General features: G+C 40.1%; 1 long non-coding RNA gene across 3 annotated transcripts in view; it reads right to left on the bottom strand.

Annotated features, from left to right (window-relative positions):
- LOC106036146 (uncharacterized) overlaps positions 1–19,887 on the bottom strand; it is a 151,688-nt gene that overhangs the window by 14,171 nt on the left and 117,630 nt on the right. Inside the window, exons 4-5 of one of the 3 annotated variants that reach the window (XR_010825776.1) lie at positions 19,552–19,638; positions 7,834–15,203 (exon numbers count right to left, since the gene is read on the bottom strand). The exons of 1 other annotated variant lie outside the window; for it this stretch is intronic. This is a non-coding gene — a long non-coding RNA (uncharacterized lncRNA). Of the gene's footprint in view, positions 1–287; positions 1,176–7,833; positions 15,204–19,551; positions 19,639–19,887 lie in introns of those variants that run through there. One more of the 3 variants, XR_010825777.1, reaches the window with a different exon arrangement.

Raw genomic sequence — 19,887 nt, 5'->3', positions numbered from 1 at the left:
TGGGATGCTGCATTCAGTTTTGGTTCGTACATTTATAGGAGATAATACAGTAACAGAGGTGAATGAGATAAAAATAATTAAAATAAGTAGAGGAATGAAGAATTTTCTATATGGAAAGATAAGAAGGATTAAGTCCGTTTAACTTAAAGACAAAATAAAATGGAATATACTTAAGGCTGTATTATGATGACTCTAATACAAATTAAATATCCTGTGCTCCTGCTCAACATTTCTCTCATTCAGAAAGTGGAAGCATTACACAATAAAAATCTGTAAGGAGTGATAGAAGACAGCATTTTTTCACACAACACAAATAAAAAATATTCTCTGAAACTCTTTTTTCTAGCAGGATTAAAATGGACTGAACCCTTATAAAGAAAATTAGAATATACAAATTCATTAAGTTCAAGAAATAATTGTCAGTATGTTCTTTGTACCTCCTTTAGCTTAAACAGATCCTGATCTAATACCATATGCCATTTCCAGCATACAGACAGAAGAGGAAAAGGGAAGTAAAAGAGGAAGAGTGGCATGAAAATTATTTTTCTATACCTGAAGGCATTACAATTTCAAATATGGTATCTCATGCCCTGCTGACATTAGATACAATAGTCACAAGTTATTCATGGAGGTAAGATTCACCCTTTTCCAATGGCAAAGCTTCTGGCTCTATCCTTTCATTGCTGTAAGCTATTGAACTTTACACTCTGTGTTTGCATGCAGAGAACCCACTGCGGAGACAGAAGTGAATCTCATCCACCCTATGCCTCAGGCCAGAATAAAAGGGAGGGAAAATTCCCCTTCTAGTGGGAAGAGGAGAAAAACATTTTCCTTACAAATGACTTATAAGAAAATAATAATACTGAGAGCTATTTGTACCTGTTTGGAAAAACTGAACAAGTCCCAGTGGAGACAGACTGGCAGGCAGAGAGTTGAGGAAACACTGCAGAGCTAATTAATTTATTACATAAATCCATGGTTTATCAAGTGATTATCACTCCATATAAATGCCATGAGCAAAAAAGGAACATGATAGCTTTCAGGAGAATCAGCCAGCATCTTCTGGGGAAGGAAGGAACTGGGAAGTATCAAATCTCCAGGAACAAGTGACTGGATGACATACAGCATTTATTGGGCAGATTTTTCCAAACCAGAAGGTCCTCCTTCCCCCTACCCTAAAAAGAGAAAAGAAACAACAACAAAACGAGCAAAAAATCCCCAAGCCCACAAACAGTACAATGAGAGAGAAAAGATATTAAAGAAAAAAGCCTGGTCTTTGTAACCCAGTTCCTCCTACATTCATTTCCCACAAACTGTCAACATCCCACAGGAATCTACCCACGTTACACATCACAGCACAATGCTCCCGACAAAGGCATCTCAGCCCATGATGTTTCAGGCAGCCTTTCAAACCGCCTTCAGTGTATCTAGGTTCACCAGATCTGTAATTAGGTGTTAAGTTTAAGCAATCCAGGAATTTATGCAGGGAGATACTTCTTTGGTTGTTCAGCATGATTTATGCCTGCATGGTCTAGTTGGAATGAACAGAGGTTTGTCCCATGAAGAAAATGAGAATTTTCATATCTCTAGTAGGCTCCAGTTCAGTGAAGCACTTAAACATATGTTCAGGTTCATCCCTGTTTAGAATAACATTTAAACAAGCATGGAGAACTCAGAGATTCTCTCAGCTCCATGGGACTAAAGCATGCATATAGGTACTCTCTGAAACAGACTTTAATATGTAAACAATATCAATAACAGTGTTAATAATAATCATCATAACAACACCTGCTCTGCTTGTCTTTACATGACAACACCAGACTTCAGAAGTGAACTATGATAAATTATAATCCTAGGTCTTGCCATAAACAAAGCAGAAAAGGTAATACTGTGAATAACGGTGATTTCTGTCAATACATTTTTGGTAATTGCCAGAGTGCTGTGGGGTTACAATAACCATTCAAAATGCTTCTTTGACGTGCAATTAACGCTATGTGAATATTCCTGCTGATTCAGAGAGCTGATGGCTCCATCATATATTTCATTTTAATCTCCAGTGTGAGGGGTTAGGACCAAAAAAAAAAAAAAAGTGGAAAAATGCCATTTTAGGCATAGAATAGTTTTAACAGAGGAAAGACAAAATGTGACAAAATGCAAGACAAAATTATTGGCTCAAATGAGCAGCCGGTTCTATAAAAGACTGCATAGCATGTTTTCAGATGTTTTGCTAATCATTACACTGGTATGTGCTGAAAGAAGTGCTGCTAATGTCTCTTCTACTTTCCTAAACATTTGCCCAGAACGTGAATAAAAACAAATTTGGCAATCAATTCTTGAAGTTTCAGCACCTATAATACCTAGCATAACTGACTAATCTAAACATGCATCTCTGTTTTCACCACGCATACCTTAATTGCCACAAAAACTGATTTACATTGTTATCTCTTAGGTATAGTAGATGACTTCCTGCAGTCCCTTCCAACTTTCAGATGAACTTCACAAACACTATAAAACAGACAACACATTGTAGGTCTACAGCTTCCAAAGCATTATTAAGACTGGTATTCTGATATTCCACTTATTTTATTTACCTTCTTGTTCAATTGTTAACATTTGTTCACTGTTAACCATTTGGAGAAAAAGTAGGAGCATGCAAGCCTTGGTAGTGTTCAAGAACAACTGCCACACTTCCCTATCTGTAGCTGACTACCCAACAGCGCTGTGATGAACAATAGCTAATGCTTACTGTACCAGCATATTTTCTAGATAGTTGTTTTTCAAAATCTAATCTTTATTCACTATTTATTGTCTTTCAGAAAAAAAAAGCTACTTTTTATTACTGTTAATTTTTTGAAGTAACTCAACTGTTGCCATCACATCTGAAAATGCAAGTATTTTGCACATACTATATATATGGGTAAGTAAATACAGATATGTGCATATTAAAATACGGAGGGGTATCATAATTAGGATTTTTGCCAGGAAATATTAAAAATAACAAAAGAGCAGACTTAGTGGGCAAAAGAACCATATATCTATACTCGTACACACTGCAATTTTTCCATTTGATCTTTAGTGTGACCTTATGCAAACCACATACTTTCAGGAAATATTCTGATCTTTCTAGTCACTGATTGTGAAGCAACATTTTGAAAGAGGTTTTCAGGCATATTACCAGTTTCTTATTCCATGGAAATGCAGGGAGGAGAGAAAGACAGAGAAAAAGCACTCATCTCACAAATCGTTCAACACAGATATTAATGATACATGTTATATCTATTGACTTTTTAACTTTTATGTGTATGTTAATATCAATGTAAGCCGAATAGAAAGAAAAATCATAAAAGCACAAAATCTTTGATGTCTGAGTCATCACCAAAAGGACAGAATGATAACATGTGGATGGTCCACCAGATGGTCCCAAACCTCTAAGCTTTAACCTTTGCTTGAGTGCAACACTAGACCTCAAATTACACGATAAGTGATGGGAAATGTGAAACAACTCTTGCGTTACAAAATTTCTTTAAAAAAAAAAAAAAAATCTTGCACACCTTCTCCCAAACATAAACACTTAATTTTGAAAGAACTGTCTCATTTTTATTATTAATAATAATAATAATAATTGCTTAAAGCACTTCTGTAGTATCTTGAAAAAAGGTAGGTTACAAGACCAGCCAAGAAGAGTGGATGGACATGCTTGGAAAGAGGATCTGGGGACAAACATCTCTGTGTTGGCTTCCTGTAGCTCCACAACATACTTAGCATTATGGGTTCCCATTTACTAGGTCCTCTGATTCACCAGCTCAGTTATTGCATCCGTGCAAGCTGCTGAGCAGGAACACAGGGCTCCTTTTCCCCTTGAACCAGGGGTCTGCGGGCAGCAATAGGGAGCACCACTTCTGCAGGACAGAAGGCAGCAAGACAAAGTGCCCAGACCTTGCTTTCCTCTCTCTTCTGTGGAAGTCAGCCCAGACTATTTGCACCTTTATGGTTTCCCTTAGAGTGGCCACAGATCACAGAAGCCAAGAGGGGAGGGGAAAGTCTTATCGAAAGAAAGGAGGGGGTTGTTGACCTGTTTTTTTTTTGTTTGTTTGTTTTGTAAAACTCACAGGGACATAGGAAAGCCAACATAAATTATAATTACTCATCATATCTGCAATTATTAGGAAGATCTTTTCCTAGTTTCAGTCCTAATTATGGTGCTCGTAATTTCTGATTCTTTTTTAACACACTATGAGGGATTGCACAAAGTCTGCCCATAAAAACAAGCAGTGACCGTTAAGGTGTAAAATGAGATAATTACAGTCTGAAACAAAAGAAAAAATGTTGTTATTCAATTCTTCCAATGATAATTAAAACTTACATCTGATGGCCATAACTTCAGCAACTACTTAGGAACAGAAGCTTGTTTGTTGCTCGTCCTAATTTACATTTCTACAACAGTGCTGAAACAAAAAGACCAGTGACCAAATGGAAAATTCTCCATATTACTGAGGCAAAACATGCTTAGGATTTAAATTCCCTTTGCTGCAATACCAGTCTCATTAAGACTTATCAACTCTTCATTTTCATTCACAACAGGTACAGAGGCAATGAAATTCAGGCTCAAGAGTCTCCTGAAAAGCTCTTCAAGCCCACATGACTTTCTTTGCGCCTGTGGCGTGACAGTGGTGGACTCTTCAGGCTCTCCTGTGCAGCTTTTATTGAAAAACTCCATTGGGAAACATGAATAGAAAAGCTGCTTCCATCTGTCAGCTGGAGAAAATAATATTGCCAACTAGGTCCTCCATGGAAAGAGAAGGAAGGAAGATCACCACCAGAGCAGCACTGTAGGATGATGAGGTTCTTGCCCACAGCAGGTATGGCATCTCTCCTTCGTTAATGCCGACAACGAAACATCGATCCTTCATTTTCTCGCTTCTTCCTGAGAAAGTGTGATTGGAGGCTTCTCCCATTTACTGCTTTGAGGTCTCGCAGCCTCCAGGGAGGCTGCAGCCCTGCAGTGCTTGGGATGGGATGTCCAGCCCCATGTCCACAAGACAGCAGCCAGCACTCAGGTCCCTGCAGGGCTCCCGAGCCTGACACGCTTTCAAAAGGAAGGAAGTCAGAGCCTGGGCCATGGGGCACAACAAGATATAAGGAGGGCAGGGAGCAATTACAAGAAGTAATCACTGGGTGATCACATCTTCATGTATTTATTTATGTTTCTTTTCAAATATTATTCAAGGACATGTTCTTAATCTCAAAGACTCTGAAATATGCAACAGAAGAGTTATTTTCCCCAGACTGGGATACTCCCACCAGCCGCAATTCATTACTTGGAGACCCCTTCACAATTAAGCCTTTATTAAAACTTTTCAGGAGAGATAGGAGATGAATTTAGACCAGGTTCTCTCCAGTTTTTGCCAAGGGAAATGCAAGTGCTGTCTGTTCTACGGGACATGTGATTTGTTGCCAATAATTTAACACGGGGTTTCTCACAAAGATGTTCTCCCTTAATCTGTAATAAACTCCTTTTCCCAGGAGCCTGTGTTCATGCGTGCTCCTAAAGTGGACAGGTGAGAGAATAGGCAATCTGGTCAGCTTTTTTTTTTTGTTGTTTTTGTTTTCCCTTTTAAGTAAAGACTTCTAAAATTAATTCATCCTAAGAAGAAAGTAATACCTTTTCCTTTAACATCATTAACTCAGCAAGAGAACAAATGGCTCCACAGAACATTAGCAGCAATCAAAGGGCAAGCAATCTATAGTCAATCAAAATAAACGTAACAGATGACACAAATCTGCTTTCACTTACAGTAAATGACTGTATACAGATATCTACATGGGTAAATAGGCTTCTCAGAAGTTTCTTCTGTGGAAGACTCATAAAATTTGGAAATGCCAAATGATATCTTTATGTCCCACTGTGCAGTTGCCCATAAACTTCATGTACATTTACTGTAAAAGTAACATTGCCACTGATTGTTACTGACTGCATGTAAGCCAAATATTTCTTCGAAACAATCACGTAAGGAATACATTTGCAATATTTTAAACAGATAAATGCAACAGATCATAGATAAAATTAAACTAAGCCATTTGTAACTGCATTATTAACACATCCTGCTACCATAGAAGGTATACTTTTCTCACAGTAAGCTAATCCCAGCCACGCTGGACTCCTTTTTCCAAGTTCTTTTCCTGCATTGTTCCAGCCTATCAAGCACTCAGCATATTGAAGATTTTGTTCAAATAAAGACACTTGGAAATCAGGTTCCCTGGCATTTCCAGAACTTTGGAGTGTTTTTAAGTGTAATTCATAATGCCTTTTGCACTTGATAAAACCTCATGTAATTTTAAAGAAGAAATATGAATTCTCATGACATGAGACATATTCCACGTGAAGAATACAAATTTTGGAATGTGTGGCGTAATATCCACTTAGAATGTGTTGCTATTATAGAGAAGGTCACATGCTTGTTTCTGCTGAATAGAATAATATTCTGTAAGTCACTATGAATCAAAGGGTCTCTAAAGCTAATAAAGTACTGTACAACAAGATCAACAAGAACAGAATAAGGTTTGAAGAGCTGTAAGCATTAAATAGCATGCTAAGATGGAGACAGTCCAACACATAAGGTGTATATTTAGAGTATTTAAGAAACTATCCATCTGTTTTAATTACTTACCAAAGACTTTTTAATGCTGCTTTGCAAGAGGTCTTTATCTTACTGAAAATTAGCTCTTCAATAAATTTCTCTTGCCCCTCAGGATGGATCACTGCAGTAAATCTGCACTGATCAAGGAGTATTACCTTTCCCCGCATCTGACGTCTCTACCATTTCATTTTTATAGGTTTTTCTTTGATTTGCACAACTATTAGCTGTTTTTATGCCTATAAGAGTGTAAGAAGAACTGAAGGGACGCATACCTAGTGATATTCAGCATGGCTCTATCATCCTGTTTTTATACTAGCATAAAGCTGGCATAATCCAGTGATAAATCAAACCTGTAACAGCTAATTCTTTGTATCTCAGGAAGGCATAGTTACTCTCTCTTTTTGTTTGGTTGTCTGTTTTAAACTTCTAGTTACTGTCATAGTTGCTTTCATAGTTGATTTTCGCTTTTTTTAATTAAACTTGCTGTTCTATGTCACAAGCTCCTTACATCCTCTGAAAGCCTATATGGCATCCAGGTTACAGAAAGCCAGATTGTCTTAGTTTGGAGAGTATTTGTTTGTGCACAATCCCTGTCAGAGGTATCTCACAGCTGTGGCTTACTAAACCCAAATGCTCACATTTGTTCATCATGTAGAAGAAAACAAAACTGAACTGGCATGTGTAGCGTAAGAAGTAAGTTTTTATAGGCCAAGTGCAGAAAGACAGTTCTGGCTTCTGGGATGCATGCGTGTACGTACAGAAAGGGTACTTCTCATCATGTCTGGTTTTGACGCTTGCCACAGCAGTGCATCTGACTTTTTTTGACACCGTTCTGACATCTAGGCTGCCATCAGTTAAGACTGTTAAAACTGCAGTTTTGTGATAGCTGTCACATGCATTTTGTCTTCAGCTGGCTTCGTGTGCTTTAAAATCGATCCACAACTCTTGCCATAAGGAGACTTCTGTTTCTGAAGAGCAGAATGATGTGGACTGAAGTAAGTGGGAACAGAGAGTGGGAATAGAGATACCCTGAACACTTGGGGATAGGAAGTGATCTCTAGGAGGTGATCTCACAGCTAGAGCTCATGATATCCTCTGGACATCTCAGGGGCACTTCCAAAAGTCCTCAAGGTCGTCTGTGTCCCATCTGCTGTGGACCTGTGCTCCTGCCCTGCCCTGTCTGCTCCCTTCCACAAGGATGGGTGGGCTCTTGCCTGCATATGCAGCAAGCCAGAGAAATGCATTTCAGCCAACGCAGCTGACAATGAGCACTGCAAAGAAGTGCTGAGCTTTCTGCAAAGTCATCTCCTGCAGTCATCTCACTGTCAGCTCAGTTGAGTCCTGGAGATAGTGCAAGGACAGGACAGGAGTACAGGGTGGGAGACAGGGAACAGGCAGGGCACCAGCAATGGTTGGCTTTACTTGCCACTGAGCTTCATCTTCTCTTAATAGTTTTGCATCCCATTGAGTCCTGCCAAGGCAGAAGGAGGACGTCCTGCTCCTCATCCTCTCTCCTCCCCCAGCCAGATGCTCTTGCCCCATTCCCCATGGGATGGCTCTAGCAATCAGACAGCCCTGGAGCAAATCAATATGGAGAATTGTTCCAGTAGAAACCTAACACTGCTCACTGCTCATAAATAAATATGCAAATAAAAGAGCAGTTTGCTGCAGATATGTCAATCTGTCAGCTGAGTCGACCCTAAGGCCACATGATTGTCAATGCCAATATGAGGAGGGAGAAGGATACCTGCAGCTGGAGAGAGGGGAGAGGGAACAGGCCCTTCTTTTACAGTAGACGTCAGGTGCCAGATTGACAGAGCTTTAAATGTGAAGGCATGCTCTCTGTGCCTGTGAGTTCTCTGGTTTGGAAGGAGCAGGGCGTAAAGGGGGCAACACTCATAGAGGCAAATTTTAGCTCACCAGGGCTGGTCCTGGTCAAGTCACCTCCTGTAAGTCCCTGCAGAAGTAATCTCTGAACTCAGGAGTCAGTGGACCACAAACAGAAACCTACAACCCCACAAAACTACATACTCACTTCCCTTCACACAGGTGGGACAAGAGAAATGAAGAGGGAGCAATAATGGTTCTCGGTGGCCTGTATAGTTCTATGCAATTACTACCATTCAACTTTACATAAATATTTTGTTTAAAAATGCTAATTTTTATTGTTTACATTTAAAAGTAAAGAATATATTTAAATAATATGCTCCAAGGTTTTTGTTTTTGTTTTTTTTTTTTTTTTACCACACAGTCCTGATGTTTGCCTTCCACTTTCCCCATGATAATTTGTTTGATTTATTATGACATACCACTAGCCCTACTAACTACAGGCACAGATCTTTGGCAGGAAAATACGCTATATATTTTAATGCTGTTTTATACTAGACATGTAAGTTTTCAGTCCAATGCAAACCAAAGAGAAAGCCCCTGATACTTGCCTAAATAGAAGAGGTCTAGGTGAGCTAATATATGTGTGTATATATATATATATATATGATTTCTGACCATCTCATACTAAATATAAAATTGAAATAAACTTCAAAACATTAAATTTAATTTTAAAATTTAAATTTAAAATATTCTTCAGAGCAGCTGAAGCAGCTGATTCTAATATCATGGAATTTTACCAGGCTTCATGAAGTTCTGTTCTGTTCTAATTTTTCACATAACCAGTCTCGTGTGCACTGGTTTGTAGTGGGCTGTATTTGCAGGGTCAGCCTACCACCTTTTCATGTTACTGAATTCAGAAAGATTCTTCTTTAAACAATCTTGCTGGGTTATAAATATATCCTGTAATCACTTAGTTGGCTATTAATTAAACTATAGATTTCACTATGGAAACAGGTTCAATTCCCTATATTTAATAAAATGCTGAAAAGTTCATGTGCATGTGTGCTTAGAAGCAAATCAGCAGTTGGTTGTAAATGGACAAGATCAGGGGAGTGAAAAGTGTAGGATGTTTGCTTCAGCTTTATGAAAATCTTAGGTGTCAATGATGATGTCTGTAGCCTGTCAGTTTAGTTTACCTCAGTTGACTCATGATTTTAATCAGTGACAAGCTCATGTCCTACATAATAAAATATTGATAAAGAATATCTGTGCAAATTAATTATTATTAATGTACAAGGCACTGCTACATTAATATGTTCCCATTATACAAAAGGAATTTATATAATTAAGATTGTTTATCTGTAGAAAGAATGAGTGTTTGAAGTTCCACAAGATATGTATTGCAAACATCATAAGAAATTAAAAATAAAACTCACACTGGAAAAAAAATAAAGAGGGAAGGATAAATTTCCTTACATAGGCATGATAATGGAACTTCAGAGATTCTGAAAACTCTTAAATCCTAGGCACTCAAACAAACTGCTTCATTTGGTTGGAGTCAGATTATCTTTAAGGTCCCTTCCAACCCAAGCCATACTATGATTCTGTGATTCTGTAATTTATTCTTGATTTATTACCCAACATTAGTATGAAAACAGAAAGAGAATGTTAAGTGAGAAGCTTGGTGAAACTTGCAGGATGCAGCATCATCTTATTTACTTTGTTTTAAATCTCAGCTCATTTCCACAAACACACAAGACCCGTGCTTTACTTCAAGTTCAGATGGATAGTTTAGGGCAAGTCATTTCATCTCTTTCTGCCTTCATTCTCTCCTGGAGACAATACACTGATCTTTGTGTTGAAGGATACTGGGATGTAGCATTGAAACTGTTAAGTGTTTGATCATCCCTTTTTGAGAATCACTGCTCTTGCCTCAAGACAAACCAGAAGAGAAGTGATACATAGACACTTTTGTCCAGCTTCCTGTGATCCTACTTAGGACAAAAGTGTTATTAGTTAAAAGGTGTTTTTCACTCACACATCAAACACTACAGGTGAAATTCTAGTTTCATTAAAGATTTTTTTCCCCCATCATCCTCAATGGATCTGGGTTCCATTTGTCTCTGATAGGATTCTGCACACCACCTCATTTCAAGCTACACTTACTGTGTATTTTGCTACAACATCAACTTTTAAAGGAAAAAAAACTCCTCTGGATGGATGTCACACATGAAGAAGATTATGAGAAGCAGCCCTTTCATCCAGAAAGTTGAATGATGGAAGTCTGGCTTAAAATTTACAATGAAAGTTAAACAACAACCAAAACTGTGGATGTTCTTATGACTCTAAAGTATGCATCTCTGTTCTACGTCTGGTTTCCAAAGAAGTATCAGATTTTTTAAATGTTGCTCAAGAAGAACAGTTTATTGCTTTTTCCTGTTTCTGTTTTTCTCAAGCTCCACAATCAAATGAATTAAAGTCATTTGTACAAGGCAGAGTAAATATCTGTTAACGTACATGCTGATTTTATGGTAGCATAGAAGGAGCATAGTTTTAACCACTCAATGAAGAGCACTCTTAAACTTGCATTTATTTACACAGCAGCTATGGCATTTGGGTGACTGAAGAGAATTGATTAGCAAGAAGGCTGTTAAACAGCAGTCCTATAGCAGGCACTGCACTGAGGATTATAGGTTTATTTCACTAATTGGTGCCCTCCTGGAGTCTTTATGAGTCAATTAAAAAAAAAAAAATAAAGGAGCATTCTGTATTGTGTTTAGAATAAAAGCAGAATAATGCTTTTCCCTCTATAGAAATATCATAGCTGAGCTCTTTCAGGAAAAAAAAAAAAAAAAAAAAAAAAAAGCCTTGAGTTTTCCAGCCAAATTATTCTTCTCCATATGAATTCTTGCTTGCAGTGCTATATCCTTACCACACTGCTTTAGTGAAGCCCAGCTAGCGTGGCATGCCAAAAACCAGACCTGTATCTGCCATGGTAGGCATGATATTGCCTTCATTGTCCACAGCCACCTGGGACATGGCAGCTGTGTGCCTTGATGACAGCAGAGTCCTGGTACAGCCTCAGGAGCCAGCCAGCAGCAGCTCTGCATGTGGGCAGCCAGGCACAGTTTCCACCCCATGGGGACAGCAGCACAGAGACTTGTTATATTGTCATCTCTACAGAAGACCAGTGTGGACACCTGCAGGTCTGAACCATGCCATGGGAGCATGATGGGATCTCCCCAGCACCTGCTGAGGATCAGGGACCTCTTGCTAACCAGCTATAGGGAAGACTAAATGGAAAGAGTGGCTTGAGTGAGCTCCTCCTTACATTCTGAAGAACATTTTATCATAGGAAGGTAGAAATAAAGTTCTTACCTCTGTGATTTTAATAAGAACCTGAAATAAGAAGATGTGCACACTGAACCGCAAAGAACAGCGTTCTTGTTAACACAATGGGCTAAAGGACTACCTGGCTCCAGCCAGCTCCTGGAGGTTTCCAGGGCTCAATGAGCACCACTAGAGGGCTCACAAAGTATTTAAAGGGTTAGTACCCATCGTACATACAATACTCTCATTTTACTTTCTGTTCCTCCATTTGCATGCTCAATGTATTTCAGAACTCAGCCTGGCTAAAGCATACACTTACTTCAAATTCAGCTTGACAGACTTTCACTTCCTCATGGGGCCACCACCACGCTCTGACCTCTCCTGTGTAAATAGGCCTCCCACATAAAACAGTTGTGGCCTGATCGTGCTGCTCATTACCCAGTAGTCCCTAACCAGAGGCAGCATTCAGCAACAGAGTGACTGCCATCAGTGCTTCCAGAGGAGCAGATGAGATCAGTGTGGCAGGTGTAGCAATACCAGTTATATCAGGGTATCAGGCATATCAATGCGTCAGTATGAGGTAACCCAGTGTATCATATATATCAGTGCTCCAGAGAGAAAAGAAGAAAAACCATGGCCTTTTCTCTCATAGAAACAAACAAACAAAAGTTTTATTAAAGATAACTTGAAGGAAGACATGATCCTAATATTGTACGCCTTTCCTAAAGAGGGGATTCATACAGGTTCTGGGACAATAGGCTTGTAGGCATACAAAGATTTCAGTAAATTGCTCATGGGGTCAGGGAAGTTGGCAATCCCTACAATAAGACATGAAAATTATATGTGTCAAGTGAGTGGAACTGGTATGTAGTGCTAACTATCCCTAAAACATGCTTCCTCTTAAGGGTAAGATTTACATTTGTCAATGGGGAAGGATACAAAACTAGTACGATGGGTTTTCTTTTTCCTCTCGTACCATTCATTAGCTCTGAAAACCTTGTTATAACATTCCATGTTGAGAGTAGAAATGTTTTAATATATAGCCCCAAACTCAAAAATGTGAAGGCAATTATTGTGAGAGTATTTCAATGCAAACTAAAATGAATTTCCTTCTTTTTTCTACTCTTTCTTTTCCCTTTCCTCCCTGAAATAGGCTGCCAAGGGAATTATTATGATTACTCTGCATGTTTTGCAGATGGTTGGCTGCTGCATGGGGTTCTCGAGAGAGGTCAACATCCTATAGCATCCAGCTTGGATGCTGCCCTCTACAACAGCTGAGCTGTGGAAGTCCTTAGTCAGCAAAGGATTTGCTGACATGCCTAATTGAAGTTTCTGGGACAAGTAACCTCTTCAAACCTCAGAGTGAAGCACTTTCCTGAACTGAGGCTTGATTCTACTCTCCCTTAAACCCAATGGAAATACTCCACTAGCCAGGAATGGAAGTTGAATGGGTGTGTTAACTTTTTTTTTAATATATATATTTATATATGCATACATATGTACACATCCGTATGCATATAAAAGCTCTTGAGGTGCTCAGAAGCCATGTTCAAGGTTGTTTTCAGGAGTCTCAGCTAAACCTCGTAATTTTCATTCTCAGGGATACTAGAGACTAGGGACATTGGCTGCATCATGCCAACAGTGTGAGGGCAGGAAGGTTTCCTGCCTTTTGGCTTTATTATATGGCATGCAGATAAGCAGTTTGGAGAGTCTCAGGCAGGTGAAGACAGGGAGGTTTTTTGTTTATTTAATCCATAGCCTTTTGGCAAATAATCAATAAATCCACCTTTCTGGTACCACTGCACAGTAAAGTGGAAGAAAAAAGGGACAATACTGACATAGTGCTGTAATACTCACTTGTACGGTCCCTCACTTTCCACATATATGCTAATAATGTGGACAGACTACATTCAGTCTGTCTCTGGGATTGGACTGATTCAGAACCAAAGCAGGAATTGCAACTGCCCCAAAGGCTCTGTTTGGTTAGGATATCACCTCCTCTCTTGTTTTTAAAAATTTGGAAGATAAAACAAATTCAGACTTTCAGCCCCCCAGAAGAGTAGAGGATCAGTTGCTGCTTGTTGTCTTGGGGCCAGCCAGCATGCATGGCTGATAGGAAGACTGTGGATTTGGCTCAAGAACAAGTATTGCTAAGGAAGACTTTGCTTCTGCCCAGGCAGGAGTGCTGGGATGGCATCAGCTCCAGCTGCCCAGAATTTGGGAAGAGACGGAGACAAACAGGGCTCTGCCCTTCAAGGTCTTCAGAAGACCAGAGCGTGGCTCCATCTGCCCCCACATGAATCCCAAAAGAAAACTCCAGGAAATCTATTAATTGCAGCAGTATTGCCATTCAGGACAGAAATGCGTTTCCCTGATACATCTGTGTCACAGGGACAAGTGCACAGAGGTGAATACATTGAATAAACAGGCTGAGATTTGCAAAGGTACTTTGAGTAAGAACTGGATTTTCACATCCTTTAGGTACTTCAAGTCTGTCCTCATTATGTGAACTGTACCCACAAAGACAGTCACTGCAAATGTAGCATTTTACAAGTCTGGGTTTCAGATTTATTGTTTAAAATTATTTTGAAACCAATGATCTCTAATGCAGATATATCTGCTCATCTATGTTAGCAAATCATAGCTTATAGGGTAAAAATCTGGTTCTATGAATCTTTGGCTTCTACAATGCAAATTGTATGTTTATACTAGAAATTGAGGGATCCACTATAGCTTATATTGATTTTTTTTTCATTTTGCACATTTTTCATAAAGATGCATACTACTATTTAAGTATGATGAGGTTAGCATAAACCAACAAAACCAAAGAAACTGTAAGCTAAGATTGATACATTCTTCACTCATGCTGCTGTGCCTAATTATTGCAGGACTGCCAACAAGCTCATGATAATTGCATACTGCAAACAGAGCTGTGGGGGGAAAAAAAGTCATTGTTTTGGGTTCATATTACTTTCACTGAACTTTTCTGGCATGCTTGATTCATATCTCCTTTTAATGTTTTGAACTCATAGATCCTGCAATCTCAGATACAAACCTCCTGATGGAATCAGGAAGAGCAAGGCTAGTTTTCCCTCCAGACTCTTGTCTTAAGCACGATGACAATCTTGTTCCACTTCTTACCATGAAAACATACTGTTCTTGCTTCTTTTCATGAACCACCAATGGCCAACCTTGTTATTTCCAGAAGTGACACAAGCCAGCATTATTTATGTTGGTAGACAGCATGGGAGAAAAGGAGGGGGCTTTGAAGAGCAAGGTGCGTTACGCTCAGTGACCACAGGTTTCTGTCAGTCTCTTTTTTGCTGTTTCCTAGAGTTCAAAAGCAGATGCTTCTTTCCATTCTCTTACTGGATGAGTGTAGTTTCAGTCCCAGAGCAGCAGTATCTAGAGAGGAGTTTAATCATTTTTACTCTCTCATTTTACACACTTTGTCCTTAATCCAATTTAGATGGTCAAAGCACTTTGGGCCAGCGATTTTCATTTGCTCAATATGTATATGGTTCCTAGCACTACAACATCCCACCCCAATGGAAAACATTAAGTGCTTCTCTGATATAAATGCTAAATAATTGATCACAAATCCCTAAACCATACAGAGCAATATAATTTCTTCTCCCTGATTTTGTTATGCTATTATTTATATCAGCATACAGTATTGATATAAGAAATTTGTAATGAAGTCCCAGAGATGTTTTGATTTAATGTGGTTACAGGGACTATCATTGCAAGTGGCAACAAATAGCTCTAATGGATTTTCTAGTACCTTGTTTTCATCATCTGTAATAGACTCTAATCTGCCCTGGTCGGAACTGTAGGACGCCTGCGTGTTCTGCCCCCAGACTTTAGCAGATCTATATTTTATGGCCCTACAGTAAAAGTAATTGCAGGGTTTATAATGTCTGTGTACTGCTCCGACTGAAAGCCATCCATTTAGAGACTTCCAGAAAGTCGAGGTGTTTCAGTTGCAAATGCATGAGCTGAGACGGACTATGGTCACACAGCAGGCTGGTTACCAGCCTCCTTTTAATGAGGGTGCATTCCAGAGACCTAACTTGCTTTTCCTTTTCCTTTGTAGTAACACCAAAATAGAAAAACATTGGAAAAGATGGGGTTGAAGTTGAAAGGATCCCGCACCTTTTTAACTCCTTGTACCAATTCAGAGGAAACCCAGGAACTTGGAGGCCAGCTCAGAAGATGCTGACTGCTAGAGTAGCCACCGAGAGCAGCACGCAAATGGGGCTGCTCTCCTTCTTCCCAAAACAAACCCTTCAGCTCCAGCTCACAGTTGACAAAAATCAAGAATCATTTCTGACTCACAGGCTGACCTCAAATTAGCTTTCAGGAGCTGTGGAACAGATCTTGACAATCTCACCATAGGTAAGCAGGAACTAAGGCAATCAGAGAAAAACAAAATCACATTTTTTTTTAAGTGTTGAATGACTGAGTAATTATACTGTCTACCTCAAATGCTAGTGCTCTGCCAAACATTCATACCTACACAACTCTCTGCAGGACTGCCTTCTGCCACCATGGTAACAGCCAGCCCTGCAGCAAGAATTTGGCCCAAGGAGCAGGAGAAGGTAACAGGGGGACTGGGCTTTTTAAAGGCACAAAAGCCCTCTAAATGCCAGGTCTGCCATTTGTGCCTCTTAAGACCAAGAATAACTCAGCCTGAATGTTAACAGTCTCTTTTTACTGTATGTGATAAATGCAATAATTCTGCTATTATCAGAATAATTAATCTTGCTTGACACTCCAGGCAAAAAATCCAATATGCTGGATTCCACAGACATGACAGTACTTTGTAATATTTTGTTATCTTTCCGATGTATAATTAATAAGGAGAGTAGGAAATCCAGGAGAATCAACCAGCATTAAAATAAGCAGAAAACAGAAAGTTAAGATAACTGGAGTTAAGCTGGGTGAGCGTCAGCCATTTCAAAGACGGTATCAATTGCACAGAAAGGTCCCCAGCTGAGAGACCCAAAAGATCCAGTTGCAGCTGGCAATAACCCAGATGCCACTTGCTAAATTATCTGAAACATATTTTTGTCCTAACATGAATTACGTGCTCTTATTGATGAGTCTAATTATAAAGTGCTATTGGTTACACAGAATAGTCCTTGACTGGACAGCTGCGGATGGGGAGAAAATAATAGTCAGACTAGACTAAGAGCATCTTCAGGCTCCCCAAAAGCTATCCAGAAAAAAAAAACTGCTCATGGCTAAGTAGGAAAAAAAGTATACTTAAGTCTCATGGGTAGAGAGTTAGAGAATCCCTGTAGTACTCTTGTTTTATATTTTTAGAATAGCACCCCAAGATTACAAAAAATTGCCTTGACTGAAACAATGAACATTCTAACTCTGGAAAACCTGCAAATCAAACGGCTACTTCCAAACACTGTTCTTCTTGGCATACAAATAATTACCTCCCCCCTAGAACACACACAGTATCAGTCTATGTCCTTTTTTCCCCAGGTTACTTGTTCTGACACTGCACAGCTGACCATACAAAATTTGTTGCAAGCTTAGTTCAGCTTGCAACTTTGAAAATAAGCAAAAAAATAAGTTTTTGCTTGGAGCCCCTACAAGGTCCAGCGGGGGCTGCCTCTCTGCTGCACCTTCACTTGGCCTGGAAACAACCAGGCTGCTGTGGTTCAGAACCTGCCCTCAGCAGGGCACTCACCAGCTCATGCTTTGTTGAGTGACAGCAAAACTTTTATTCCTATTTTCAAAAAGAACTGCATCATTTCAGGACGAGCTGCTAAATTACATCTTCATTTTGCAAAGTCCCCAGCTGAATGTACCAAAGTGCGGTTCTGTATCGTTTCAAATTGCTCATGAGGAACCGGTGTGCTGGTACATAGACCTGATATGGGACTTTGGGGGATTAGCTCCTACATATCACTAAGAAACAAGTGAACTCATCCTGAAGAGGAAGAATATTCTGCTTCTACAGCTTCTGCAGCTGAAACACAGAGGGAACAAAACAAAACGCAGCTCTGGAATGTAAAATGAGAATATGTGTGCTTGTGAGCTGCAGGTTAAATTCAGTCTTCTGAGGCATACAGTCAAGATTGGGGAAAAAAATACCTTGTGTAATCAGGCCTTGTTCGCTAGGTTGTGCCATAAATAACAAAGGAAGAGTGACAGAAGTGGCACAAACCAACGTGGGGGTAGAGGTCAAAATGGGGGCCAAAGGGCCCCAGGGCCAGATGTCCCCAGGAGCTGCACATGCCCCTGATCAAGCTATGGGGCCACAGGCACACAGCAGCAAAGCTTTGCCGGGCACATCTAGCTCACCTTCCAAGGTGTGCAGACCCCCTCACTAGAGGAAAAGGAGCAAGAATTGTGCTTAGCATATTATATGTAAGCGGGAACAATGGAAAAAAAAGATCTTTACGCTTTTCTAAGGGAGTTGCAAGGTTGTTTTATTGCCTTCTAATTCTCCATTTAAAAGCATTATTATTACCAAACAGGAAGCTTTGGTTCCAGCAGAGCCTACTACTGAGATAGCCATGCGCTAGTCATGGGAGTAGGGCACTCCTGGCCAGGATCCTCCTTGCCCAGCTTACACACACAGGCAAGTCTCTTATGAGCTTCCAAGAAGCTACATAAAGAACTATGTGGAGAAGAATTTAAGCGTGTTGTGAATCAGAGAAAATGCGATCCCTGGGGACAGACAGTCCGTTGTGGTACCTTGGCATGTCCTCACAGACTTAGGCTGAACAGCTTTGTATGCCAGCAGGGTCTGGTCCCATGAACATCTAACAGGAGATGGGAGGATGACTGTAAAGGAGAAGGTGGTAACTACAGGGGGGGGAATGTTTATTAGGAAGATTTTTGTGTTCTCAGATCCATATGAAAGGGTGTTATACTATACAGAGATGTAGAAGTGACATAATTGATCACTTGCTTTTGCTTACTAACCAAAGCCTTAATTCATTATTTCTGTATTTCTCATTAAAAGCTGATGATAGAATGCAACACTTTACCCAATTTCAGTTGTCACTGACGTTAGCAGCTCCTACAGCTGTATCTCACAAACAGCCCCCAACCCAGATATTGCCAGTAAGAAATGTGCCTAATTCACTTCTACAGAGAACAGACTTTATTAAGACTTATTTTGTTGTGAGCTTACAGATGTCCTGAGATGTTCAAAATACATTGTGCAACAGACCAGGCCATTCTCCTATGGTCTTTTGTTTCTTCTAGTCCCTCCACCCTGCTTATTTTTGTAATGTCCATTTCACATCCCCTTCTCTTCCAGAGCTACTCAGATTTTATGGTTTGGATTAAATGCATTTGAAGTCCATGCTGTTGCTGAGCAGCCTTTTAACGATAAAATTTGCCTTACAGTTCAGAAAAGACACTTCTACTCCCGTCTCCTAGCCATGCTAGCTTCAGCTTTTCTTGCATTGGCTCTTGAGCCTAATGTGGCCCTGAGAAAGGCAGCTCAGCTCAGCAGCCTGTCAGGAAAGCAAGCCAGTAAGCTGCTTGCTGATGGCCACAGTGGCCAATGCTGCCCAAAGACTAAGGTGTCCATGGTGACTGGCCGTTGGCCTGCCACCATGCTGCTATGCCTTGACTCCTCATCCCTAAGGTGGCAAATACCTCCTCAAGTATAGCCCCAAGAGTTGGCGGCAGCTCCCCAGCAAAGACACACACTGCATCTACCTCCTGCCCTTGAGAATGGGAATTAAAAGATGCAACAGAGTGGCTACGGACTCACCACACATGCAGGGAACCTTACGTGGCTCACAGCTGGAGCACGGCAACCCAGGTTCATGCATACCACTACAGAGGACCTCCGCTATTCCTTCAGAGAAAGAAAAGGGTTATTTAATTGTATTTAAGAAAACAATACACCGTCTTTTCAGCCAGCCACTTCCTGTACAGCAGCAGTCACTGAAGCAGAGCTCTCTTGTACTATGAGACAAGACTAACTTACACTGGAAAAGGACTAGAAAAAGGGTTGAGTTGGTGTTTCATGCCTCCTCACGGACTCTGCTGTGCTCCTCTCGATGTCTCAGCTCCACCTGCTATGAACAACCCCTTTTTGCTCAGA

This window comes from Anser cygnoides, chromosome 1 (genome assembly GCF_040182565.1).
Source record: "Anser cygnoides isolate HZ-2024a breed goose chromosome 1, Taihu_goose_T2T_genome, whole genome shotgun sequence".
In the NCBI taxonomy this organism is placed as follows: Eukaryota; Metazoa; Chordata; class Aves; order Anseriformes; family Anatidae; genus Anser; species Anser cygnoides.
Note: the sequence above shows the minus strand (reverse complement) of the source record. Positions and strands in the feature narration are given on the sequence as shown.